The sequence below is a fragment of the Cervus canadensis genome, chromosome 8, assembly GCF_019320065.1.
Source record: "Cervus canadensis isolate Bull #8, Minnesota chromosome 8, ASM1932006v1, whole genome shotgun sequence".
Taxonomy (NCBI): Eukaryota; Metazoa; Chordata; class Mammalia; order Artiodactyla; family Cervidae; genus Cervus; species Cervus canadensis.
The window spans coordinates 65563981-65591826 of record NC_057393.1 but is presented as its reverse complement, the minus strand read 5'-3'; the positions used below and the strand labels follow the sequence as shown (position 1 = coordinate 65591826).

Here is a 27846-nt window from a genome sequence, read left to right as displayed (position 1 = left end):
TGACACCAAGGCAAGTCTGCTCGGCTGACTGCGGTGACACAGCTTGATGTGACAGATAAGCTTCTCGAATCAAAGGAACTGAAGCTGCAGCCCCAAGTCTGGGTGAAAAAAAATATTTTAAAAATGTTGACAGCATACAGCAAGCCACAAAGAGCATCATTTTGCAAGCTTAAATGTATGATTAAAAAGACTTCAAATGTGTTTTAAAGGGGGCTTGTGAAGAAAACCTGTGAAGACCATTATCTTGTTAAAGCTCTTTTCCAACGCCCATCACTTTTACCTGCTCAGAGATGTCCCCTGTGGCGTTTTGTGGCTGTTCCTCCTCAAATGCACCCAGCTCCTTCCCACAAGGTGGGGGTTGTGACCCTCTGTCCTTCCCTTCCCTAGAACATCTCTCCCCCAGACCTTCCCTCTCACGTCCGCTCACTGATCACCCCGACCAACAGAGCCTCCACACTCACCATACCTGTCACCCTGTTGTTCTAAGTGTAAGGAAGGCACTTACATTCAGGAACGCTGGACAGTAGGTCAGAGTGCTGCTGGAAAGCCAAGGATGATGGCAAGAGAAAACGACAGAGGGGGACAAGCACTGTGATGGTAGAGGCCCCTTTCAATCCTGCTGTGTCTCCAGCCTCTAGGTCAGGGCCTGGCACATACTAAGCACTCCGGAAACACGCTCCAGACGTTCTCCAGATGAAGTAGGGACAGTTTAGATCCAGTCTGGGCCACAGATAATCATTGTAGTTGGCCCTTCACATCTGCAGTTTTCAAATCCACAGATTCAACCAATTGAACTGAGGATCAAATGTTTTCCGAAAGAGGGAAAAAAATTCTAGAAAGTTCCAAAAAGCAAAACTTGAATTTTCTGCACACTGGCAACTATACATACAGCATTATATTGCATTAACATTAGTTTTTTTTTTCTTCATTTATTAGTTGGAGGCTAATGACTTTACAATATTGTAGTGGTTTTTGTCATACATTGACATGAATCAGCCATGGATTTACATGTATTCCCCATCCCGATCCCCCCTCCCACCTCCCTCTCTACCCAATCCCTCTGGGTCTTCCCAGTGCACCAGGCCCGAGCACTTATCTCATGCATCCAACCTGTTATCTCATGCATCCGACCTGGGCTGGTGATCTGTTTCACCATAGATAATATACATAACATTAGGTTTTATAAGCAGAGATGGTAATGAAGTATAGGGCAGGATGTGCGTAAGGTTATATACAAATACAGTTGACCCTTGGTCGAGGAGGGGGTTGGAGGCACCAACCCTCTGCACAGTTGAAAATCTGCATACAACTTTTAGTCAGCCCTCCATTGTGCAGTTCCTCCATATTTGTGTTTCTGCATCCGAAGATTCAAGCAACCCGGATCATGTAGTCCTACAGTATTTATTATTGAAAAAAAAAAAAAAAACCTGAGTATCTAAGTGGACTCGAAGCTGTAACCTGTGCTGCTCAGGGGTCAAGTGTACTACGCCATCCTCCATAAGGGAGGTGTGCACCCTCAGATCCTGGTGTCCGTGGGGGTCCTGGAACCAAACCCTGTGGCTACCGAGGGACGCCTGCATTGAGGAATGACTGAGTGAATAAAGGAAGGAGCAGAGGAATGTGGATGTGAGTGCCTGGAATCCACACTCTGCCCAGTCTGACAAACGTCTAATGCGTCCTTCCTGATCCAGCTCCAGCGTTATCCAATTTGTCGCAGTCTTCTTCGGTTCCACGAGGGAGCGCGTGCCGAGATGTGTGGACTGACCTCAGTGGGGTCCCTGATGACACAGCATTGGCAGCCTGGGCAGCAGCAGATAAGTGTTATCAGTCCCTGTTATCAGGCCTTGGGGCGGCTGACTCCCAAAGAAACCCGGAGGCCTCAGTCCAATGATGTTCTGGAAGGGGCCTCAGGCGTGGGACCGGAGGCCAGAAAGAGGCCAATCCCTGCCCAGGGCTGTGCTTCAGCCTGCCACAGCACTCCTGTTCTCTCACTATCTCAGGCCACGATATCTGAGCTTAGAGACACAGGACTCACTGGGAGACAAGACAGGTCTTCTTGGGGCTTCCCTGGTGGTCCAGTGGCTGAGACTGCTTCCTCCCAATGCAGGGCTAGGGGTAAGTTCAATCCCTGGTCAGGGAACTAGATCCCACATGCTTCAACTAAGACCCAGCGCAGCCAAGTAAGAAAATAAATAACTTTTTTTTTTTTTTTTAAAGACAGGCCTTCTCCCTGGGAAAGGAATCAGCTGTGGGATTGCAGATAGTCCTTTCCTCCACCTGACTCACCCTAATACACATGGCAGGCTGGGTGGGTGCTGGGTATAGACAAAGAGGAGGGTACAGTGGAGCCCTGTCCTCAAGAGATTCTGAAGGGGGCCATCGAGGCTCCAGGCAGACCAAAAGATGTCCTACCTCCACATGTGCCCATCTCTGGGGACCTCCTAAATCTCAGACATTATGTTTATCTTCATCGTCCCCCCACCGCCACCACAAGCAACTTTACATAGGCCATCCCTTCTGAGGGTCCTGACAAAGACCATACGGCCTAAATGTTTTAAAATCACTTTTTTTTTTAAATTTAATTCACCTTTTTAAAGTCACCTTTTTTTAAGAAAAAAACAAACATCAGGGAAGAGAATTTTGAGTCATAATCCATATTCATGGCATAGTCTTCATTGCAGACCATATTGCTGTGAAAACCAGGAAGATCTGTGAGAACAGGGCCTGGGCCCACTGTGATGGTCGCTGAATTCCCAGGGCTCAGACGTGTCTGGCATGACGAGGTGCTCAATACCTCTGCCCAGTCTGAAGTGGCAGCGCCAGGATCTGAACCCACATCTCCAGGCTGATTTGGTCCCAGGTCTTCAGGTGGGCCCATCATATTTCATGCCACTTACAGTGTCTCTATACTGGTTTGCAAGAAAGGGAAAAACAGAACTGTGAGCCAATGAGCCCCTGCTCTCCCACCTAGGAGAGGATGGCCTTGGGCAGAAGTACCTAGAAAGGGGAGACAGGGCACCTTCCTCTCAGTATGAGGTAATCGGGGTGGCAGAAAGACACCAGGACATGCCCCTTACAAGCAAGAGAGCCTTCCCGGCCAGATCCCCGGAGCACCTGGGGAGAAGGTGTGCGCAGTTCCAGAAAATACTCTCCAACCCCACCTGATCACTGGAAAGTAAAGGCAGGTGTGTTACCTTTCAAACCAAGTGGGAAGGAAGGGAGGAACTAAAAGAGGAAAATAAAAGTCTAGGGAGGTCAAGTGATTTTCTTTAAGTCATAGTCAGTCACGGGGCCACATGATTTCAAAACCCACAGTCCCCTGCTCTGCCAACTTAACTATGGGAAAGGGGGACAGAAGTAGGGAAAACTGAGTCTGTTTGCAGGGAGAAGATTCAGAAGAGAAACTGGTCTTCTTAGAAAATGAAGTAGAAAACCTCCTCCTGAGGGCAGGCTCTGAGAGGGACAGGGTGGTGGGTACGTTCTCCTCAGCTATGTGGGCAATTCAGCAAGAAGTGTCAGGAACTTAAAGGTATTCTCTCCATTTAGCCCAGGAATGCAACTACCGGGAATGGGTTCTAAAGCGAAAATGCAAGAAAGCATTACATACAAAGATGTTTACACAGCATTAGTCATAAGAGTAGGAGGTTGGACATGATCCAAATAGCTGACAATAAGAAAATTATGAAGAAAATTGAGGCATAGACTACTACACAGCCAATTACAGTGTTCTTTGAGAGGGCTTTCTCATGGTGGGGGGAAACACTAACACTAATGTGTAGACGGAGAAAAAACAGGATGTGAAATTATTTATGCCAAATGACAACTGATATCTAAACAAGGCACGGGAGAAAAATCGGAAGCAAGCAGGCCAAAGTGGTACTGCAATGGCCTTTGTGGGATAAGACCAAGGGAACTTGGGTTGTTTATTCTGCTTGTTGTATCTCTTTTCTTTAAAAAAAAAAAAAATGGAAAATATTTTAAACATTTTCCTGATTATAAATTAATACCTTCTGTGGGTAAAAAAAAAAAATTTAATATAGATGTGTGTGAAAGTAAAAAGTGGGCAATTTCCTGGCATTCCAGTGGTTAGGATTCTGTGCTTTCACTGCCAAGGGCCTGGGTTCACTCCCTGGTGAGGCAACTAGGATACAGCAAGCTACACGGCAGGGCCAAAAAAAGTAGAAAGTAAAAAGTGAAAGAACCTTTGTGATTCCACAGGATACATTATATCTGGCCAAGACTCCAAGCTCCCAGTGCAAGGGGCCCCCGGCTTCAATCCCTGGTCAGGCAACTAGATCCCACATGCCCCGACTGAGTTCACACACCACAGCTAAAGCTCCTGCGTGCCACAACTAAGACCTGGCATGCCAACTAAATTAATTAAATGTCTAAAAATTTAGTTACTATCCTCTTAGTCACATACACACACACACACTTATCTACATACATACACAGATGCATGTGTATACATACACAAATACACATACATATTATTTCCTTTAACACAAAAAAAGGGACAATATATAAACCCTGTTTTGGAACTTGCTTTTTTTCATACAATATAACGCATTCATTTCTCCATGTGAATGTACAGATTAATCTCATTATTTTTACCCCCAGTGGCTGCTTAATGCGCCACTGTGGGATGCAGCAAAACTTCTCGCTCTACACTATGGAAAACAATATGGAGGTTCCTCAGAAAACTAAAAATAGAATTACCATATGATACGGCAATCCCACTCCTGGGCACATACCCAGAGAAAACTGTAATTCAAAAAGATACATGCACCCTTACGTTCACAGAAGCACCCTTCATAATATCCAAGACACAGGAACAACCTAAATGTCCAGTGACAGATGAACAAAGATGTGGTACATACATACAATGGAATACTGCTCAGTCATAAAAAAGGAAAGAAATAATGCCATCTGCAGCAGGATGCAACTAGAGATTATCATACTAAGGGATGTGATCGAGACAAAGACAATTATCGTATGATATCACTTCCATGTGGAATCTAATATATGACACAAATGAACCAATCTACGAAGCAGAAACAGACACACAGACTATTACAGACAGAATGGATAAACAACAAGGATCTACTGTATAGCACGGGGAACTATATTCAATGTTCTTAGATAAACCATAATGGAAAAGAATACATATTCCTAGAGATCCTAATTCAATGTTTTAAACAGCTTCAGGTGGCTCCTGTGCAGCCACGGCGGAAGAGCCACATGAAAGCAGAGCTGCTCTGGCTAAAGAGAGGCCGAGTCACGAACCTCACTCGAGCCCCTTCTCAGCCATCCTTGAGGCTGCGCCCAGGACCACACCGACTCCAGTAATCTGTGGAGAGTCACTGATGCAGCAACTCCACAACTGCAGGATGGAACACTAGGCTGCCATCAAAAATAACAAGGGAGCCTGCGTGTACCAACTGGGAAAATTCCCCATGATGCATTTTTAAGCGATGTGGACTGAAAGAAAAATGCAGTGTAATATTGTGAGTTTCAGTTTTCTGTTTGTGTGTTTTTTTGGCCACATCAGATGGCATGTGGGCTCTTAGTTCCCCAACCAGGGATCGAACCCATGCTCCTTGAATTGGAAGCTCAGTCTTAACTACTGGACAGCCAGAGAAGTCCCTGTAGGTTTCAGTTTTACTCGGGGACCCTGCTGGAAACTATAGCTCAGGAAAGCTATAGCTCAGGAAAGCTATAGCTCAAGAAGCTCTGAAGGGACTGCTCTGAAGAGGGAGGGGGAGAAGTCAGTATATATATGATTTCAGGGAGAGAATAATAAGTGCAGTCAAGCATGAAGATTATTACTAGTCATAGTTCAGATGTCTCAGTTGATTTTACTGCTCTTCTATGTATGGGAAGATGCAACAAATCTAGATCCATTAGTTTTTTTCTGAGATATCAACTATCAAAGCAGCCTGCTTTTCCAAAGCACATAGCTCTTCATCCTGTTTTTCACCCTGAATTCTTTACAGGGTACTGTCCCTCAGTGATTGCAGTGGTTAATGACTTAATCCTTGTAAAACTGGATGGCGGGCAACACTCCTTGTTTTATAGTGAGAAAGACACTTTACTGAACAGCAGGTACTGTATATGATCCTTATATTTTTAAAAGTCTACATATATGTATTATACAAAATTTTCTGTATGCTTGAGCATGCATATAAAAAATCTGATATATGCCATTCCTGCAGAATCCTTATCAAAATGTGTAATGATGCAGTATTTGTTTTCCCATTAATCTGTCAACCTCCCTTCACTAGACGGTAAGCTCTTAGGAGACAGGAACCGTATCTGCTCACCAGTGAAGCTCTAGACTCCAGATCATTCCCTGGAACATGGTGGGTCCTCAGGAAGTATTTGTTAAAGGTGGACAGAGAAAGATAAAGAAAGGAAAAAAGGAGTGAAAGAGAAAAACTTGTTCAAAGAAAGGAAGAAGGGAAGAAAAAGAAAGAAAAGAAAAAGCAGGGAGGCAAGGAGAAAGAGTGGGGGAGAAAGAGATGGAGAGATAGAGGGAAGGAGGGAGGGGAAAATCAGAATTGGAATTTTACTTTTACAACTTTAATTGGTTGCTATTGTTCAATCTCTAAGTCACGTTCCACTCTTTGCGACTCCATGGACTGCAGCACACCAGGCTCCTCTGTTCCTCCACTATCTCCCAGAGTTTGATTCATGTCCACTGAGTCTGTGATGCTATCTAACCATCTCATCCTCTGTCACCTCCTTTTTCTCCTGCCTTATTGAAGCCTTATATCCCAGCATCAGGGGCTTTTCCAATGAGCCGGCTGTTCCCATCAAGTGGCCCAAGTTTTGGAGCTATAGCTTCAGCATCAGTCCTTCCAATGAATATTCAGGGTTGATTTCTTTGGCACCCAGCATTCTTCACGGTCCAACTCTCACATCCATGCATGGCTACTGGAAAAACCATAGCTTTGACTATATGGACCTTTGTTGGCAAACTGATGTGTCTGCTTTTAATTGGCTGAATATCTTTTAAATGTTTTCACTGGAAAATAAAACACAGATACGAAACTCCTACGGTCCCAATGTATGGCTTAACTAATAATAACTACAAGGTAAATGCCACCGAGACCAAGGAAAAGAACCTGGCCAGCCGCCCACAACTCCCTCCAAGTGCCGGTCCCCAAGCACTGCTCCACCTCCTCCAGAAGCAGTAACCTTTATCCTGACTTTTTTCCAGCACAGTGACTGCAAACCAGCCATCGGGGAGCGAGGTGGGGTGGGGGTTTTAAAGCTCCTGGGGCCCCGAGGTTCTGTTCCCTCTGCAGATACCCCTCTCCCCCCCACAAGCTTGCGCAAGACCCGCCTGACTCTGAGGACCCATGGTGTGGGCTCTGCAATCCTCATCCGCTTTCAAAACACAATTTTAAGCAACCCTAGTGGATTGAACTTCTGGTCTACGGAGAAAGGGAAGCGAAAGAGGATCAGAAACCACGCAGAGTGATTTCAAATCCAAGGTGGTCCATCAGGCAGGAGGCGAGGACGCGCACTGCGCGGAAGGGGCAGCCCTGGGCCGGCGGGGCGGCTGGTGCAGACCTGGTGGGCTCCAGGCTCAGCAGGTCGGTGCCGGCCAAGCAGCAGTGCACAGGCGGCTTGGAAGTATCTCAGTACCTGCCTGCCAGCATCCATCCATTCATCCATTCACACAGAGGGGCAAACCGGTCCTGGAGGAAACGGGTGGGAAGCGAGTGGGCCCTTGAGGGTGGAGGTGGGAGTCCATCTAGGAAGAGTCAGAATTTGGGGAAAGTGCTCCCTGTCCCTACACCCGGAGCCTCCCGGTCTGTCCAGTGGGGACTGGGCGGTCGTGAGGGGGCAGTGCTGAGAACACATTGGCATCACCCTCCACCTGGGAGAGGAAAGAGCCTGGAGGCCTGAACTTCACCTCCACCCATGCTCCCCTGGCTCAGGCCCTGCCACCAGCTTGCTGTTGGTCTATCCCTTCAGAGGCTCTCCCCTCCTGAGCTCTAAGATGGAGCTGGAGAAGCTCTGGGACTGCCTATCATGAGGTAAAGGACAATGAGGAAGCTTGTGCAGCTGCTCTGACCACATGTGAGGGAAGCAGGTTTGCTCCCCAGACCCAGTCTCTGAGCACAATCCCTGGGGTCCAGTCATCCACATCACGGGGAAGGGAGAGGGGGGATTTCCAAATCAAGGAGGAAGCAAACCGGTCACGGCTGAGTCCATCCCCTGAAGGATGTGTTTGAGCTGCACAGTCCTGAAGGAATCATGTTTGGTTTATAAACATTTCCTTTTGTTGCCAACAGTTGAGATGCAGAGATTACATGCAGGACTCGAGCCAGTTTCCTGCAGGGCCGCAGTCACTCAGCTGAGCCCTTTGATGATCCGCATCCAGCCCCACTGAGCTCTTCCTCTGGGCCTTTGAAACCAAGATTCCCACTTGAAGCTAAGGAAGTGCATGGCAGTGGCCCCACAGCAGAACACAACAGAGGAAGGGTTTTGGAGTCAGGAACTCTCATCTTCTACAGATGAGAAGTTCCAAAGGCTGACTGTGCCCCAGGAAATGACACCCTGGGCTCCAGGAATCCGTTTCCCATCCGCACTATGGCGGAGCAGGCGAGTTTAAGCACCCCGGTGGGCCCAGCACGTCGGACATTTCCGGGCCTGTGCACTTCCTGTGTGACCGGTTCTTGTTCCGTCCTTGCTTGGAGGTTGCTGCTCCTCTTTCTGCACGCCAGCCGGGAGCCGAGCGTGGGAACGCTGGGCCGCGTCCCTCCCTGGGAGGGGGCCTGAGTTCCGACAGCTGCCCCGCCAGTCACCGTCCGCGGCAGCTGCTGACCTGCAGGACCCCTGATGGGACCCCTGACAGGAGTGTACGTCTTCAGACACTCTGTGCTCGTCCCGACAGAACTGATCCTCAGATAACTAAATATTTTCAAGAGAAAAGTTTGAACTTAGTTAATTACATCTTCTCATACTCAGAAAAGCACTAACAACATATACTACAATAGCTGCTTCTTATGAATAGCAGGAACCTTCTACCAAGGGGTATGCTGGATGGCACACACCCCTTCCTCAAAATCACGTATGCACTGGACTTCCCTGGTGGTACAGTGGATAAGAATCCACCTGCCAATGCAGGCAACACTGGTTCAATCCCTGGTCTGGGAAGAGTCCACACGCTATGGAGCAGCCAAGCCGTGTGCCACAATGACTGCAGCCCACACTCCAGAGCCCGGGGGCCATGACTTCTGAGCCGGCGTGCCCCAACCACTGAAGCCCGTGTTCCCAGAGACTGTGCTCTGCAACAGGAGAAACCACCGCAATGAGAAGCCCCTGCTCACCACAACCAGAGAAAGCCCAAGAGAAGCAAGGTGCAGCCGTAAATTCATTAATTATTTTTAAAAAAGACATGCAAAACTTTTTAAAAAATCACATATACTGGCCTCTCCCCTCATCTCAGAACAGTTCTCAGAGCTCTCTGAGAGACTGTCTCCTGGGTTATAATCCTCAGGTTGTCTTGGAGACAATTTTCCATTCCTTTCTTAGATCGACTACTGATTACTTTCGCTGTTGACAGGACCCTTGGAGGCACCCTGGGTTACTGCAGTGACGAGGCAGGGGAAGCGCTGGCATTTGTGGCAGAGGCTGAGGATGCCGATTCCGCAGGGCTTGAGGCTGCCTCTCGGGACAGAAACGTCGTCCATGCCCCTCCTGATTATCGTACGATCTCAGATGTTCATGTCAGTGAAAAATACCAGACTGCATTTCACACTTTAGCACAAGAGGGTATACAGATTTTAAAACACATTCTGATAATGCAAATTAATGGAAAACTACAGTTTGTTTTGTGTGAAATTCTACCAAGAGTTTTACCCATTTCAGAAAATCACAGCGGGAACAGCCACACCTCTCCTGGAATTCAAGTCCCAAAACAGCATCCTTAAGGCCCTCTGCATCTGCAGCCAGGCAGCTCGGATATTCTGTTGTGCTGTAAGCCTCCGTCACCTCGTGCCTGCTGGTGGAATTGGTGGGCATGTACTGACTGAGATGCACATCAGGTTATTATGACCTTCTTTTTACTTTATATATTAGTTGGGACATTATACTGCTTTTAAATTTTTTTAATTATTTATTTATTTGTTTTTGGCTGTTCTGGGTCTTAGTTGCTGTTTGGGCTTTTCCCGAGTTGGGGCATGCGGGCTTCTCACTGCGGTAGCTCCTCTTGTTGAGGGGCAGGGGCCCTGGGGCACACAGGCTTCTGAAGCTGCGGCATGTAGTGGCGGTTCCCAGGCTCTGGAGCACCAGCTCAATAGTTGCGGCTCGTGGGTTTAGTCGCTCTGCGGCACAGGGGATCTCCCCAGACCAGGGATTGAACCTGTGTCTCCTGCATTGGCAGGCGGATTCTTTACCAGAGAAGCCTCATTATAGCTTCTGAAAAATCATATGTATAGTAAGTTTTATTATCTGTTGATGATTTTCAGTGAGGTCCCTGGACCCCCCCCAGAGTCCCTGAGACTCTTTCAGGCCAGTGCTGCTATCACCATGATAACATCTGATGATTAAAAAGCCACAGTGGGTGAAACTGCGGGCACTCGGGCAGGAAGCAAGGAAGTAGCCCCAAACTGGGCTGTGTCCTACCTAGACACACACTCACGACGACAAAATAGGTCAGTGTTACTGAAGAGGACCCTTGATGAAGCAGTAAAAATAATAAATTCCATTGACTTTGAGCCCTGGAGTATACGACCTTTAATATTCTGTGTCGTGAGACTGGCAGGATGGATAAAGCGCTTTGGCTGGAAGCCTGGGTAGACGACTGGAGGAAAAGCACAAGAGCTCGTCAGAGTGGGCGCTAATTCTCCTCTTTGTCATGAAATACTGTTTTTACTGGAAAGACCAACCAGCAAACACTGTGGGTATTCAGACTTGGCTATCTGGCAATCTTTTAAAAATGAGCAAAATGAGCCTGTCCTTTCAAGGAAAAATAGTTGACCATGTTTGTTATCAATGATGAAGTTTAAGCTTTAGAACAGAGATCAAAATTTTGGAAAACTTGTATCCACCACTATGAGCTTGACAGCTTCCCAATATTTAAAGACTTTACTGAGATGAGTGGCAGTGTTAACGAACGCTTTTTTAAAAAATTAATTTATACATTTTTGGCTGTGCTGGGTCTTCACGGCTGCACGCAGGCTTTCTCTAGTTGCAGCGAGCTGGGTGGGGCTCCTCCCTATCACGGCACTCGGGCTTCTCACCGCAGTGGCTTCCCTTGTGGCAGAGCACAAGCGCTAGGTGTGCAGGCTTAGTAGTTGCGGCACACAGACTCAGTTGCTCCACAGCAGGTGAAATCTCCCCAGATCAGGAATAGAACCCATGTCCCCTGCATTGGCAGGTGAATTCTCACCAACTGTGCCACCAGGGAAATCCACGAATGCTGTTTTTGACACTGTTCAACGATGTGTGTCATCGTTTGGAAGATCTGAACCACTGGGTTAACAAAACTTTCCAAATGACCAATGTGGGGGTACAATAAAAATCACACCTGAGTAAAAGATCCACCTACGGCATAAGATAGGAGAAGGAAATGGCGTCTCACCCCAGTACTCTTGCCTGGGAAATCCCATGGACAGAGGAGCCTGGCAGGCCACAGCCCACGGGGTTGCAAGAAGTCAGACATGACCGAGCAAGTCAATAACAACAGTACAAGAAAGCCCCAAAATTTTAAATTAAAAGAGTATGAAACGTTCACTGATGTGGCTTCAGATTCCGCACTGTACTAACCTTTAAGAAACTACCACTTGTTGATTTCTGTGTAGCAACAAGGAAGAAAATCCACAATTATCTGCAAAGGCTATTAAAACCCTCCCCTCTTTTCAAACTACATACTGTGTGAGGCTAGATTTTCTTCAGTCAAAATGTATCACATCACACCTGTCAGAATGGCTATCATCAAAATACCACAAATAACAAACACTGGTAAAGAGGTGAAGAAAAGGAATGCTTATGCACTATTAGTGAGAATGTAAATCAGTACAGCCACTGTGGAAAACAGGATGGAGGTTCGAAAAAAGTTAAAAATAAAGCTACCACATGAGCCAGAAATTCCGTTCCTGGATATAGATTCATAGAAAAGTAAAACACTAACTTACAAATACGCATGCCTCTCATGTTCATTGGAGGAGGAAATGGCAACCCGCTCCAGTATTCTTGCCTGGAGAATCCCATGGACGGAGGAGCCTGGTGGGCTACAGCCCACGGGGTCGCAAAGAGTCAGACACGACTGAGCAACTTCACTTTCACTTTTCACTTTCATAGCAGCACTGTTTATAACAGCCAAGTCTTGAAAGCAAGCTCAGTGTCCACTAAGAGATAAGTGAATGGAGAAGATGTGAGATAGACAATGCAATACTACCCCGTCATCAAAAAGAATGAAAATTTGCTATTTGGACAACACGGATGGACCTCGACAGTATTTTGTTTAGTAAAATAAGTCAGACAGGGAAACACAAATAGTATGTCATCTTTTATATGTGGAATCTAGAAAACAAACGAGTGAATGTAAAATGGTGCAGCAGCAATGGGGGAAAAGTCTGGCAATTCTTGAATCGTTAAGCACAGAGTTAAGCAATTCCATTCTTTAGTGTATACACCCAAGAGCAATGAAGATATGCATCTACACAAAGCATGTGCACAAACGACCATAGCGGTATTATTCACAGTAGACAAAAATAGAATCTTTCCAACTATCCATCAGCTCATGAATGTGTAGACAAAATGATGTAAATCTATAGTATAATATGATTTTGAAATAAAAAGAAATAAAGTACCAGTTCATATTACAGCCTGGATGAACCTTGAAAACATTGTGATAAATAACAGAAGTCAGTCACAAAAGAGTGTATACTGTTTGACCCCATTGCTGCAAAATGTCCAGAACAAACAAATCTATAGAGATGGAAAGCAGATGAGTGGTTTCCCAGGGCTGGGGGGTAATAGTTAATGGAGGGTACTTTCTTTCTGTAGTCACGAAATGTTCTAAAATTAGATTGTGGTGATGGCTGCACAACTCTTATGAATACACTAAAAATTATTGAACAGTACACTTTGAGTGGATGAAGTGTACAATATAAGAATTATAGTTCAAGGAGTGGCCAACCGAGACGGTGGAGTAGGCAGACCCAGAGCTCAATTCCTTCAATGGGTACACCAAAATTACAACTCATTACAAAGCAACTTCCTAAGAAAAAGACCTGATGAGAAGCAGAAAAGATTTTCCACAACTAAAGATATATACACAGAAACATAATGAGATAGGCAGGAAGGGCAGAGACACAGTATAGGCAAGACCCAAATCCCTGGGTAGGTGATCACAGACAGGAGGAAAATCACAACTGCAAATGCTCTGCCCAGTGAGCAAGGAGTCTGAGCCCCACATCAGGCTCTGCAAGACCTGGGACCCTGCACTTGGAAGACAAGCACCCAGGATGTCTGGCTTTGAAGGCCATCAGGCGTATGGGTACTGAAGAGCCAGAGGGGGGTAAGAAATAGACTCCTCTTAAAAGGCGCATGCAAGGGACTTCCCTGGTGATCCAGTGGTTACGATTCTGTGCTCACACTGCACGCTGCCGGGGGGGCACGGGTTCAACCCTTGCTCCCAGGCCAGGGAACTAAGATTCCTCATCTGGCAAGGGGAAAAAAGGGGAGAAAGAAAATCTCACGGGCTCTGGTTTCAGCCCAGAGACAGTAATTTAAAAGGAGGCTGGATCAGGTCACTTGCTAATCTTGGCAAACCTCCCAGAGAGGAAGGAGGCAACTGAGACTCACATTGGGGTCAGTGAAACTGAAAAAGACTTTTTGGTCACTCCTTCTATCTCAAGGACACTGTACTGGCACGTGCCATTTAGAAATACTCCCCCCGCCCTAGTAGTTCTGGGAACACACCCACAGACAAGCGAGTGAGCAACAGACCCGGAACCCCAGGCCATGTGACGAGCCAAACAGTGAAGAATCCCCACCTAAAAGAAGGGCCTCCATACAAGGGCCTTGCGGGCACTGGGCTAGTGGAAAGCACCACCTACCAAATTTATGGAACCTATAATTTCAAACATATATGCATCCTTCTATTCACTGCTGCATTATTCAAAATAGTTCAAGTATGCAAGAAACCTAAGTGTCAAGCAATAGGTATACAGATAAAGAAGATGTAATGTATATACACTATAGAATATAGCTCATATTGTCATTTGCAACAACATGGATAAATATAGAACATATAATCTAACTAAAATAAGACAAAGAAACAAAAATTCCGATTGAACCCAGGTATGAAATCTGGAAAAAAAAAAACAATAACAAAAAAAAGCCACAACTGAACATACAGAAATAAAACCAACTCATATATACTGAGAAAAAGTGAAGTAAGTAAGAAAAACATAAATACCCTCTGCAATGACTAATATGTGGAATCTAAAACACAAGGATAAATAAACATAAGAAAACAGAAACAGGCTCAGAGATACAGAGAAAAATCTGGTGGTTGCCAGAAATGAGGTGAGTAAAGGGGTGAGGAGAATAAATGAGGGAAACTAAAAAATAAAAACTTACACCAATGAAATAATTACATCACAGGATATAGTGTACAGCATAGGGAATACATTCAAAATATTGTAACAATTTTGTATGGTGACATAAGGCAACTCTACACATGGACATCACCAGATGGTCAATACCAGAATCAGACTGATTATATTCTTTGCAGCCGAAGATGGAGAAGCTCTATACAGTCAGCAAAAACAAGACCGGGAGCTGACTGTGGCTCAGATCGTGAACTCCTTATTGCCAAATTCAGACTTAAATTGAAGAAAGTAAGGAAAACCACTAAGCCATTCAGGTATGACCCAAATCAAAATCCTTATGATTATACAGTGGAAGTGACAAATAGATTCAAGGGATTAGATCTGATAGACAGAGTGCCTGAAGAACTATGGACAGAGGTTCGTAACACTGTACAGGAGGCAGTGATCAAAATCATCCACAAAAAGAAGAAATGCAAAGAAGCAAAATGGCTGTCTGAGGCCTTACAAACAGCTGTGAAAAGAACAGAAGCTAAAGGCTAAGGAGAAAAGGAAAGATATACCCATTTGAATGCAGAGTTCCAAAGAATAGCAAGGAGAGATAAGAAAGCCTTCCTCAGTGATCAATGCAAAGAAATAGAGGAAAACAATAGAATGGGAAATACTAGAGATCTCTTCAAGAAAATTTGAGATACTAAGGGAACATTTCATGCAAAGATGGGCACAATAAACGATAGAAGCGGTTTGGACCTAACAGAAGCAAAAGATATTAAGAAGAGGGGGCAAGAATACACAGAAGAACTATACAAAAGAGATCTTAGTAATCCAGATAACCATGATGGTGTGATCACTCACCTACAGCCAGACATCCTGGAGTGTGAAGTCAAGTAGGCCTTAGGAAGCATCACTATGACAAAGCTAGCAGAGGTGATAGAATTTCAGCTGAGTTATTTCAAATCTTAAAAGACGATGCTGTTAAAGTGCTACACTCAGTATGTCAGCAAATTTGGAAAACTCAGCAAGACTGGAAAAGGTCAGTTTTCATTCCAATCCCAAAGAAGGGTAATGGCAAAAAATATTCAAACTACTGCACAATTGCACACATTTCACATGCTAGCAAAGTAATGCTCAAAATTCTCCAAGCCAGGCTTCAGTAGTATGTGAACCAAGAACTTCCATATATACAAGCTGGGTTTAGAAAAGGCAGAGGAACCAGAGATCAAATTGCCAACATCTGTTGGATCACAGGAAAAGCAAGAAAATTCCAGAAAAACATTTACTTCTGTTTCATTGACTACGCTAAAGCCTTTGTCTATCTGGATCACAACAAGCTGTGGAAAATTCTTAAAGAGATGGGAATACCAGACCACCTTACCTGCCTCCTGCAAAACCGGTATGTAGGTCAAGGAGCAACAGTTAGAACTGGACATGGAAATATGGACTGGTTCCAAATTAATAAAGAAGTACATCAAGGCTGTATATTGTCACCCTGCTTATTTAACTTATATGCAAAGTACATTATGCAAAATGCCAGGCTGGATGAAGCACAAGCTGGAATCAAGATTGCTGGGAGAAATATCAATAACCTCAGATATGCAGATGACACCACCCTTATGGCAGAAAGCAAAGAAGAACTAAAAAGACTCTTGATAAAATTAAAAGAGGACAGTGAAAAAGTTGGCTTAAAACTCAACATTCAAAAACTAAGAACATGCATCCAGTCCCATCACTTCATGGCAAATAGATGGGGAAGCAATGGAAACAGTGACAGACTTTATTCTCTTGGGCTCCAAAAATCACTGCAGATGGTGACTGTAGCCATAATATTAAAAGATGCTCACTCCTTGGAAGAAAAGCTATGACAAACCTAGACAGTGTATTAAAAAGCAGAGACCTTACTTTGCCAACAAAGGTCCAAATAGTCAAAGCTATGGTTTTTGCAGTAGTCATGTATGGATGTGAGAGTTGGACCATAAAGAAGGCTGAGAGCCAAAGAATTGATGTTTTTAAACTGTGGTGTTGGAGAAGACTCTTGAGAGTCCCTTGGACTGCAAGAGATCAAACCAGTCAATTCGAAAGGAAATCAATCCTGAATATTCACTGGAAGCACTGATGCTGAAGCTCCAATACTTGGGCCACCTGATGCAAAGATCTGACTCCTTAGTAAAGATCCTGATTCTGGGAAGGATTGAGAACAGGAGGAGAAGGGGACGACAGAGGATGAGATGGCTGGAGGGCATCACCGACTCAATGGACATGTGTTTGAGCAAGCTCTGGGAGATGGTGAAGGACAGGGAAGCCTGGCATGCTGCAGTCCATGGGGTGGTAAAGAGTAGGACATGACTGAATGCCCGAAGAACAATAAGGCAACTAACCTATAGTGGTGATCAATTTGCAATGTATTGAAACATCAGTGTATTACACACTCTTATAGTATGTCCATTGTACTTACAGTAAAAAAAAAAAAATAAAGAACTACAGTTCAATGCTCTGTTGTTGTTTTTTTTCCAAAATTGACTTTTCTGGAACCAGGATTGCATCGGGGAACCTCAGCCAGAGGGCCAGTGTGGAGAATCCTGCCCTCTGGTGACTGATCCTAGGACAGCATCCCAGAGGAAAGGAAAAGGGCACCTGCTATCCTAGAAATAACCACAGGAGGGCTCCACAAGGCAACAGTAGAGCCTCACCGCTGGGAAACTGCTCCCCATCTTTGGAAGCCCCACATCCAGTCAGATGTTTCACGGACTGAAACAGGTGAAGAGCAAGAGCCAGGCCAGGGCAGGAGTGACTTTGTACAACTGTCCACAGTAATGATGCCCAGAGCGCCCCCAGTAGCAGCCTAACCCATCTTCACACCACTGCACCTGATTCGCGGAGAACTTGACACATATAAAACAGCTCCTTCCTATAAGGGATTTGAAACGCGATTCACTTGTTCATTCCATCTAGAAAAGATGCTGGAGCACCTACGCAGTGCCAGGGACTGGAGAGAAGTCACGAGGACACAGGATGAGCAAGAAAACCTGGGTTATGCCTAGCTGAGTCCTGGCATCTAGTGCGGGAGACAGATTTGAAAACAAACTTCACAAGCACACAAAAGTTCACGTAAGGGGACTTTACCAGCAATCCAGTGATTCAGAATTCAAGCTTCCACTGCAGGGGCACGAGTCTGATCCCAGGTGGGGAACTAAGATCCCACAGGACTTCTGGAGTGGCAAAAACAAAAATAAGCTCCCTCAGGGACTCTGAGGGGTCCAGGTGCTTTACGGGCATCTGAGGGAGGGGTTTGATCCTCAAAGGCAAGAAAAAGATACTGGAGAAGGTGGAGGAGTTTCTGAGGTGATGCTGGGGAAGGGGAGTTTCAGGCTGAGGGAAGAGCCCAAAGTGCAAAAGCCTGGCGGCAAGAAAACCCTCCAGGAGTGGAAGGAGGCCAGTTAGGTTGCAGTGGCATCAAGTACAGAGCAGAATGAAGCTCTGACAGGCCACGGTGTGCATGAACCTCCAAAACACCCTGAGAAGTGAAAGGAGCCCGGGTGGGTCCCAGAGTCACCTCCTGCATGACTCCGTGTCCGTGAAGGATTCACACTCCGCAAATCCACGGGAGGGAAAGCATCGAGAGGTTGCCAGGGGCTGGGGAGAGGGGATGGGGAGGGACCGCGTCAGGGGTGCAGGCTTCCTTCTGGGGTGACGGCAACGTCCCGGACCGAGGCAGAGGTGACGGGGGCACAGCATGCCGAACGGACTGCGCGCTGTGCGCAGGACTGAGCTGATGCCCTGTGACTTCGCCTCCAGAAAAGCCACAGCCCAGCATGTGGAGGGCAGTGAGGGAGGAGGAGCAAGGCTGGGAAGCCCGGGCCGGGCACGGCGGGAAGGCGGGCAGGGGTCTGGCCTCTGTGCTTAGGGACCCTGAGGCACGGGACCCTGCGTGGGGAGAGGCTGGCCACGCAGAGCAGTGGGCAAAGGGAGACAGAAGGAGAGAAGAGGGTGAGTCAGACCTAGTAAGCCACGGTCGTGGCAGGACAGGCAAGACAAGGAGCACAAGGAAGAGCCAGTGGTGCTGCGCCGTCATGGACTGTGGGAGCGCAAACTAGCGCAGCCACGGTGAGGAACAGTGTCCAGGAAAGTTACTTTGTGAAAAAGTTAAAGCTAGAGCTACTGTGTGACCCAGCAATTTCAATCCTATGTATTTATCCCCAGGAGAAAAAAAACGGTGACTCGAAAAGATAAATGCACTCCTATGTTCAATTCAGCATTTGAACACAGAAGTCATCTATGTGTTCATCCATACAGGTATAGAGAATTGGAGATGTGATGCACATATTTCTAAATATGTACACATACTAATAAATGTGTATATATATATATACACAAACTTATAAATAAACATACACATGTATTATTACCACACATTTAATATTCAGTTCAGTTCAGTCGCTCAGTCGTGTCCGACTCTTTGCAACCCCATGAATCGCAGCACTCCAGGCCTCCCTGTCCATCACCAACTCCCGGAGTTTACTCAAACTCATGCCCATCGAGTCGGTGATGTCATCTAGCCATCTCATCCTCTGTCGTCCCCTTCTCCTCCTGCCCCCAATCCCTCCCAGCATCAGGGTCTTTTCCAATGAGTCAACTCTTTGCATGAGGTGGCCAAAGTATTGGAGTTTCAGCTTCAGCACCAGTCCTTCCAATGAACACCCAGGACTGATCTCCTTTAGGATGGACTGGTTGGATCTCCTTGCAGTCCAAGGGACTCTCAAGAGTCTTCTCCAACACCATAGTTCAAAAGCATCAATTTTTCGGCACTCAACATTTAATATTACTCAGCTGGAAAAAGCAAGATATCTTGCCATTTGCAACCACCTGGATACACTTAGGAGGTATTATGCTAAATGAAGTTAAGTCTGACAGAGAAAGATAAAATAACCTCTGATTTCTCTCATATGTGGAATCAAAAAAAAAAAAAACACACAAAAACGAACATAAGGAAATGGAAACAGGTTCAGAGATACAGAGAAAAAACTTGGTTTCCTTAGGGGCAGTGGCTGGGGAGATGCAGAGAATTACTGATGGAGACTAAAAAATATATGTTTCCAATTACAAAACAATTATGTCATGGGATATAATGTACAAAATAGGGAACATATTCAAAATCTTGCAACAACTTTGCATGGTGAGAGAAAGCAACAAGGTTTCTCCTGGTGATCAGTATGCAGTGTATCAAATCGCTGTAATATACACTTGAAACTCTTGCAGCAAGTCTCTTGTACTTCAGTTAAAAAAATAAATAATTATAGTTCAATGTTGTTGTCGTCTTCAAAATAGACTTTTACAAAGCTGGGGTTCCACAGAGAATGTTAGCCGGAGGACTAATGTGAGGAATACTTCCCTCTTGTGGCCAATTGTAGAATAGCATCCGAGAGGCAAAGAAACTGGCCCTTGCTATCCTAGAACTGACCACAAGAGGGCAGCAAAAGGCAACATTAGCTGCATTCACCCCTGAGAAAATGTTCCCAATCTTTGGAAGCCCCACACCCAGCCAGATGCCCAAGGGATTGAAACAGGTGACGAGGAAGAGCCAGGGCAGGAGTGACCTGATACAACTGTCCACAGTAATGATGCCCAAAGTGCCCCCATTAGCAGCCCATCTCCTCTGGCTACCACTACAGCCCTAGTGAGGGGCACCCCAGACCCCAAAGCTCACACAGGGCTGAGGAGGAGACAGAACTGGGCACCAGAGACCCACAGGTTCTTGGATGCCAATTCTGATCACCACTGCATCTGAAGTGCAGAGAACTGGACACAGATAAAACAGTTCATCCCTATAAGGGATTTAAAACACCATTCACTGTTCATTCCATCCAGAAAAGATGCTGGAGCACCTCCAGAGTGCCCGTCAGGGACGGTACAGTAGTCACTGGGGACGCAGGGGATGAGCAAGAGGGACCAAGTCCTGCCAAGACGGGTCGTGGCATCTATCGGAGGAGGCAGCCCTGAAGAAAAAGTTCACAGGCACCCAAATCAAAGCTCACTTAGGCAAAGTTCCCGACACTCCAACGGTTCAGAATCTCCACTTCCACTGCAGGGGGCGAGGGTTTGATTTCTGGTCAGGGAATTAAGATTCCATTGGCCCTTTCTTTTGGAGTGGCCAAAAGAAAAAAAAAACTCAGAGGCTCTGAAGGAGGACAGGTGCTCTAAGAGCACACCTGAGGGAGGATCTTGTTCATCCTCAAAGGCAAGATGGACACTGGAGAAGGCATCAGGGTTTCTCAGGTGTTGCTCATGGAAGGGGAGTGTCAGGCTGAGGGAAGAGCCTGAAGTGGGGAATCCTGGAGGCAAGAAAGGCTCGGTGCCCTCCAGGAACGGAAGGAGGCCAGCCAGGCTGCAATAACAGCCACGGAGCAGAATGAAGTTCTCGTACAGACCACAGTGTGCATGAACCTCCTAAACACTCTGAGAAGTGCAAGGAACCTGGGTCCCAAAGTCCCCTCCGGCGTGTTTCCGTTTCTATAAACTGTCCAGGAATAGCAAATCCACGGGGAGGAAAAGCGGACGAGCGCCTGTCAGGGGCTGGGGAAGAGGGGATGGGGAGTGACTGCGTCAGGGTGCAGGCTTTCCTTTCAGCATGAGGACAATGTTCTGGAGCCATGTAGACATGACAGGGCGACATGCTGAACGAAGCAAATGCTCTGAACGAGAACGATCTGCTCTCCCTAGAATGTCGCCTCCAGAAAAGCCAGAGCCCAGTGTACGTGGTTCACCGAGCAAGGGGGAGGCAAGACAGAGGCGTGGGGTTCGGGGGGTACAGGAGGCTTCACCTGGCTGGGAAGCCAGGGAGGAGCTGGGCTTTGTGTTTGGGGACCCTGAAGCATGGAACACTGAACTGGGACATGCTCACAGTGACCGCACTGACAACTGGGCGAAAGGAAAACAAAGAGGAAGCAGAGTCTAGGTGGAGTTGATGGCCCAGGGTCGTGGCAGGACAGGAAAGACTAGCAGACACAAGGAGTAACAAGCATGTGATTACATGGAGCAAAGGAAACCATCCTGACTGTTTCCAGGAAAATTCTGAACCTCTCTTCTGTCTCCTGCATCCTTGACATTGGCAGGCAGATCTTTACTAACACCTGGGAAGTCCATAGAGACACACACAGACATTCAAATATTACTTAATGTAGAAAGCAAGAAATCTTGTTATTTGCAACTACATGGATGCATCCAGAGGTGGGAATGCAAATTCCTGCAGTCACTGAGGAAAAAGTGTGGAAATTACAGCAAAAATTAAAAGTGGAACTACAGTGTGACCCAATCCTGTGTCTTTCTACACACACACACACACACACACACACACAATCCCAACTAATTTGAAAAGACAAATGCACTCCTATGTTCTTGGCAGCATTATTTCCAACAGCCAAAATATGGAAGCCACCTATGTGTCATCCATACAGGTACAGAAAATGGAGATGTGGGCTCCTAAATCACTGAGGATGGTGACTGCAGCCATGAAATTAAAAGACACTTGCTCCTTGGAAGAAAAGCCAAGACAAATCCAAACAGTGTATTAAAAAGCAACGACATCACTTTACCAACAAAGGTCTGTATAGTCAAATCTACGGTTTTTCCAGTAGTTATGTATGAATGTGAGAGTTGGACCATAAAGAAAGCTGAGCGCCGAAGAACTGATGCTTTTGAACTGTGGTGCTGGAGAAGATTCTTGAGAATCCCTTGTCAGTGAGGAAATCAAAGCAGTCAGTCCTAAAGAACACCAATCTTGGATATTCATTGGAAGGACTGATGCTGAAGCTGAAGCTCCAATACTTTGGCCACCTGACTGCAAAGAGCTGGCTCATTGGAAAAGACTCTGATGCTGGGAAAGACTGAGGGGAGGAGGAGAAGGGGACGACAGAGAATGGGTGGTCGATGGCATCACTGACTCAACAGACATGAGTTTGAGCAAACTCCAGGAGATAATGAAGGACAGGGAAGCCTGGTGCTCTGCAGCCCGTGGGGTCTCAGAGTCGGACACGACTGAGCGACTGAACAACAACATACACACACGTGTGTGCGCTGTCAGTCCTGCTCTTTTCGACTCCATGAGCGTAGCCCGCCAGGCTCCTCTGACTGTGGAATTTTCCAGGCAAGAATACTGGAGTGCGTTGCCATTTCCTCCTCCAGGGCATCTTCCTGAACCAGGGATTGAACATGCCTGTCTTCTGTCTCCTGCATCCTTGACATTGGCAAGCAGATCTTTACTAAAGTACCACCTGGGAAGTCCATAGAGACACACACAGACATTCAAATATTACTTAATGTAGAAAGCAAGAAATCTTGTTACTTGCAACTACATGGATGCATCTAGAGGGTATTATGATTCGTGAAGTAACCTGACAGAGAAGGATAAAAACACTCTGATTTTACTCATGTGTGGAATTTTTTTTTAAAGTGAACATAACAAAGTGGAAAAAGGCTCAGAGATAGAGAAACTGGTGGTGGTCTGACAGGGGCAATGAGGGGAATACCTTAAGTGAGACTAAAAAATATAAACTTCCACTTATAGTTATGTCACAGAATATCATGTACAACACAGAAAATATATTCAAAACATTGTAATGACTTTGGTGACAGAGGGCAAATAGTCTTACCCTGGTGATTGTATTGCAATATATGAAATCACTGAATTATACACCTGAAAACTCATATAAAGTAGATTGCACTTCATTTAAAAAAAAGAATTACAGTTCAACGCTTTGTTTTTTTTAATCGACTTTTATGAAGCCGGGATTCCACAGGGGAACCTTAGCCAGATGCCTAGTGTGGAGAAGCCTGCCCTCTGCCCTCTGGTGGCCAATTCTAGCATAGCACCCAAGAGTCAAGGAAACCGACGCTTGCTCTCCTAGAAATGACCACCAGGCGGCAGCACAAGGCAGCATTTACTGCACTCAAGCCCGGGAAACGTCCCAGCGTTCTGAAGCCCCTCGTCCTGACAGATCCACAGGGGCTGGAACAGGTGATGATGGAGAGCTTTATACAACCGCCCACAGAAATGATGTCCAAACCGCCCTCATTAACAGCCTAACCATCTCCTCTGGCTTCCACTGAAGCCCTAGGAAGGGCACCCCAGAGCCCCAAAACTCACATAGAGCTGAGGAGGAGGCAGAATTGGGCACCAGTAACTCACAAGTTACTGGATCACCACTGCACCTGCCTCTCAGAAAATGTAATGCATATAAACTTCTCCTTCCTGCGTGCGTGCTAAGTTGCTTCAGTTGTGTCTGACTCTTTTCGACCCCATGGACTGTAGCCCAGCAGGCTCCTCTGTCCATGGGATTCTCTAGGCAAGAATACTGGAGTGGGTTGCCACTCCCTTCTCCAGGGGATCTTCCCAACCCAGGGATCGAACCCACATCTCATGTCTCCTGCATTGGCAGGTGGGTTATTTATCACTAGCACCACCTGGAAGGCCCCTTTCCTTCCTAGTCATTCCTAAATAAAACAAAAGACACTAAAAATTGTATATACTGGACTTAAAATATCTCAAGTATTTTTTTTAATATCAGACACCTAAGATTGGACAAAAGCAAAATAACCCAGCATTATGATTTTCAATTCTGTTTCTTACCAAGATTATGTGTGAATAAGTGACAGTCAGCTGGTGGCGCTGATGTGACCATTAGCTGCTGTAGGGCTGGGTAACAAAGGCTGCCCTGGGGGCAGGCCCTCTGGCACAGACTCGGGGCAAAGGAGTGGCTTCCTGGCAGCCTATGTGGCTGCAAAGCTACGTGCAAAAGGGATCGTGGCCCTTCCACCAGTGTCCTGAGAGGCCACATCTGTTTTTGCCCCAGTTCTCCAAGGGGGAGATCCCAGCCCTCACCTCCTGCCTTCGACCATAGATTATTTTTATCCGTCCCAATTACCAGTTAGCCTGGCAGCCCTGTCATTTGGGAGCCTGGCCACCCCTGTACTATAATTTCCCGGCAGACAACTTAGACCTTAAAATGGCCCCTCGACGCACACTCTGGTGATGCTCTGTGGCCAGAGCCTCTTCTGCATATTAGGGTCGGGACTTGGTGCTGGGTGTAAACACTGGGGCAGGAGGAGGTTGGGCCTCTGGCGTTTCTGCATCTGCCTCTTCTCTACCCTTAATCTGGGCTTGGCCATCTTGAGTGTGACATCTCTTCTCACAGGGGAAGGACTGGTGCTGAGTATGGGGCTGGCAGAAGCAGCCCCATACCCAGCCCAGATGTAGGGTAACCTCTGACTCCCCACTGACCTGGCCTGGCATTCGTGACGTGGCTGCTCTTCTGCCCCAAAGATGACGCCAGGAACCCTTGGTGCGCTTGTCACGTTATTTCACCACAACTCAACTCCCACCGCACGCCTCCTCTAACTGCTCATAAGGAGGAATCCAGATGCTACTGAGGACTTACAGAGCGCCTAAAATGGTTGAGGTTGCTTCATTTGGTGTTTTTCAGGGGCAGATTTTCATCTATTTAACGAATATTAATACATCAACATACACAGAAAGCTTAATGAAAAAGAAAGAAAGGAAATAAAATCAGGAAATGGATGAATTCATTTGCTACACTGTCTTTCCCTGACACATGTCACTGGTGGTGAGTCTTTGGCTTAAAAATACACCATTTTTTTTTTCTGGCATCATTTACTCTGGATGGCAAAGGTTTTTGTGATGATATTTGACCCTCGGGAGGTGGGCATGCTTCATTCCAGGTCACAGATGAGGAAACTGAGGCTCAGATTTGGGCCGGGAGCTTTACCAGGGCCAGAGCTCCTTCTCTGAGCACATTACCTAAAGTAACCTCCCCTGGGAGAATCCTTCTCTTGTGCCTTGCCCTGAGTTATATTTCTTCATAGCACTCACCTCTACTGGCGCATCACACCACACTCCACCTTGTTCCATTACATTGTTCGATTGTTTGTGGCCGGCATACTGTAAGCCCCTTGAAAACAGGGATCTGGGTGGCTTTGATCACAGCTGAATCCCCGAACCTAGAACAGGAAGGGCCAACTCGGGAAAATCAACAAGCTTTGTTGAATAAATTCTAGGGTGAAGTCTACATTCAGACCCAGATCTGCCTGATTCCAAAACAGGTGCTTTTTGCATCCTGCTAGCCTGCCGAAGAAACAGGCTCAGCGAGGTCACGTGACAGATGAAGCCAGCTAGAGGCTGAGCTCAGGACCTGAACCCAGGTCCCCCACTCCCGGATTCCCGGGTGGCACCGTGGTAAAGAATCTGCCTGCCAATGCAGGACGGCAAAGACGCAGGTTCGATCCCTGGATCAGGAATATCCCCTGGAGGAGGAAACGGCAAACTGCTCCAGTGTGCTTGCCTGAAAAACCCCATGGACAGAGGAGACTGGTGGGCTACAGTCCATGGGCTACAGACAATGACGTCGCAGAGTCAGACATGATTGAGAGACGGAGCATGTCTCCAGTCCCAGGCTTTCCTGGTAGAGTCCCTAGAAGGAGGGGCTACAAAAGAGTCTGCTAACACACCCCCCCCCACCCCGCTCCTCCCTCTCACCTCCTACCTGGGAAGTTTCAAGCAAAGGGATCTGAGTGGATGGCGGGAAACTTCAGTATTTCTGAATCTGGCAGCACAGCCCATTTAAAATGCTCCCGCAGGGTGGAAGTTACTAAGCTGGCCGGTCCCTGTATAAAACACTCCTCCCACCACAGCTGAGGAGGCATACACTTGGCCAGCCTGGACCCAAGGTGGGTAGCCCATCGCCAGGCCTATAATAAGAGTCACACAGTCCTTTGGGCTCTTCAACTGACTCCCCACCCCCATGGGCATTCTCATCACCAGGGAAACTGGCCTCTTGGCTTCCCTTCTGAAGACATCTCTGAACAGCATCCCACCGGCCCACAAGCCCTCACTGCCTAAGCCAGCCCTGGAGAGAGACTCCAAGGGGGTTGAGGCCTCCAGGGCTTCAGGGTTGATCTGCTGACCTAGTTTCCGATCAAGATCACAAAAAAGAGAGAATGCCAGGCATCGGATTGTTTGCAAGGGAGGTGGGGTAGCTGGAACACTGTGCTCAAGGCTGGGAAAAGGAGGATATGGGAGCTGCTGATCTGGAACACAAGGGGCCTGATGATAAAGGGATGTTCCCTCTGTATCTCCCACATAATGACGGCAGTAACAAGCACTACCACACTCTGTGTCAGCCACCATGCTAAGCACCTATGCTGCAGAGTTTGCTACTGGCCCATTTTAAAGATGAGGAAACTGAGGCTCAAAAAGGTCTCATAGCCAGCAGGTAGCAGAACTGATTTCCTTGCTGTGGAATGCTTAATGCATGTCTGTCTTATCACCAGTATGCAAGCTCCCCAGCAGAGTGTATTGGTTTTACCTCTGCCTCCCCAGCATTGAGCATAGGGCTGGACATGCAATGGTAAATATCTGTTAAATAAACTAGAGGTTAATTATAAATTGCAAAGCTATTTTCCAATATATGATTATATTTCTTTGCTCATCTTTTCCCCTTACTCTTGACTTCTCATTTTTTTTAATTAAAAAAATTTTTTTGACTATGTAGTGCAGCTTGTAGTATTTTAGTTCCCCGAGCAGGGTTTGAACCCAGGCCCTCAGCAGTAAGAGCACGGAGTCCTAACCACTGGATCCCTAGAAAATTCCCCCCAATCACGTTAACAATTTTTTTCTTCTGCTTTTATTGAGATGTAGTTGATACACAACACTAAATAAATTTAGTGTGTACAGCATCATGATTTGATTTACCAGCATCATGAAGTGATTACCACAAGTTTGGTGAACATCCATCACCTCACAGAGATACAAAATTAAAGAAAACAATGTTTTCTTATGCTGGAACTCAGGATTTACTCTTTTAACAATGTTCATATATCATATCCAGCAGTGTTAATTGTATTTATCACATTACAGCCCTTCTTCCCCAATAATTAAGTCTATCTTGGTGGCTCTGTTTCCCTTCACATCCCCATAAGGCTTTGGAATCCACAGGCCCACTGAAACTGGAGGTGTGGGGCCACTGCCTCTGAGATTCAGCTTAGTATAATGGATAAGAATGCAATCTTTAGGGACTTCCCCGGTGGTCCAGTGGTTAAGAATCCGCCTTGCAATGCAGAGGACTCGGGTTTGATGGATCCCTGGTCAGGGAACTAATATCTCACGTGCCTCTGAGCAACTAAGCCCCCACATGACAACTACTGTAGCCCACACACTCTGGAGCCTGTGTGACGCAACTGCTGAGCTTGCACACCACAACCAGAG

General features: G+C 46.5%; 1 long non-coding RNA gene across 1 annotated transcript; it reads right to left on the bottom strand.

Annotated features, from left to right (window-relative positions):
- Positions 1–2608: 2608 nt before the first annotated feature.
- Positions 2609–26366, bottom strand: LOC122446239. The gene is made up of 3 exons (XR_006270826.1): positions 26126–26366; positions 25456–25583; positions 2609–2909 (listed from the first exon to the last, which is right to left on the bottom strand). It is a non-coding gene; the product is annotated as an uncharacterized LOC122446239 (long non-coding RNA).
- Positions 26367–27846: the final 1480 nt, after the last annotated feature.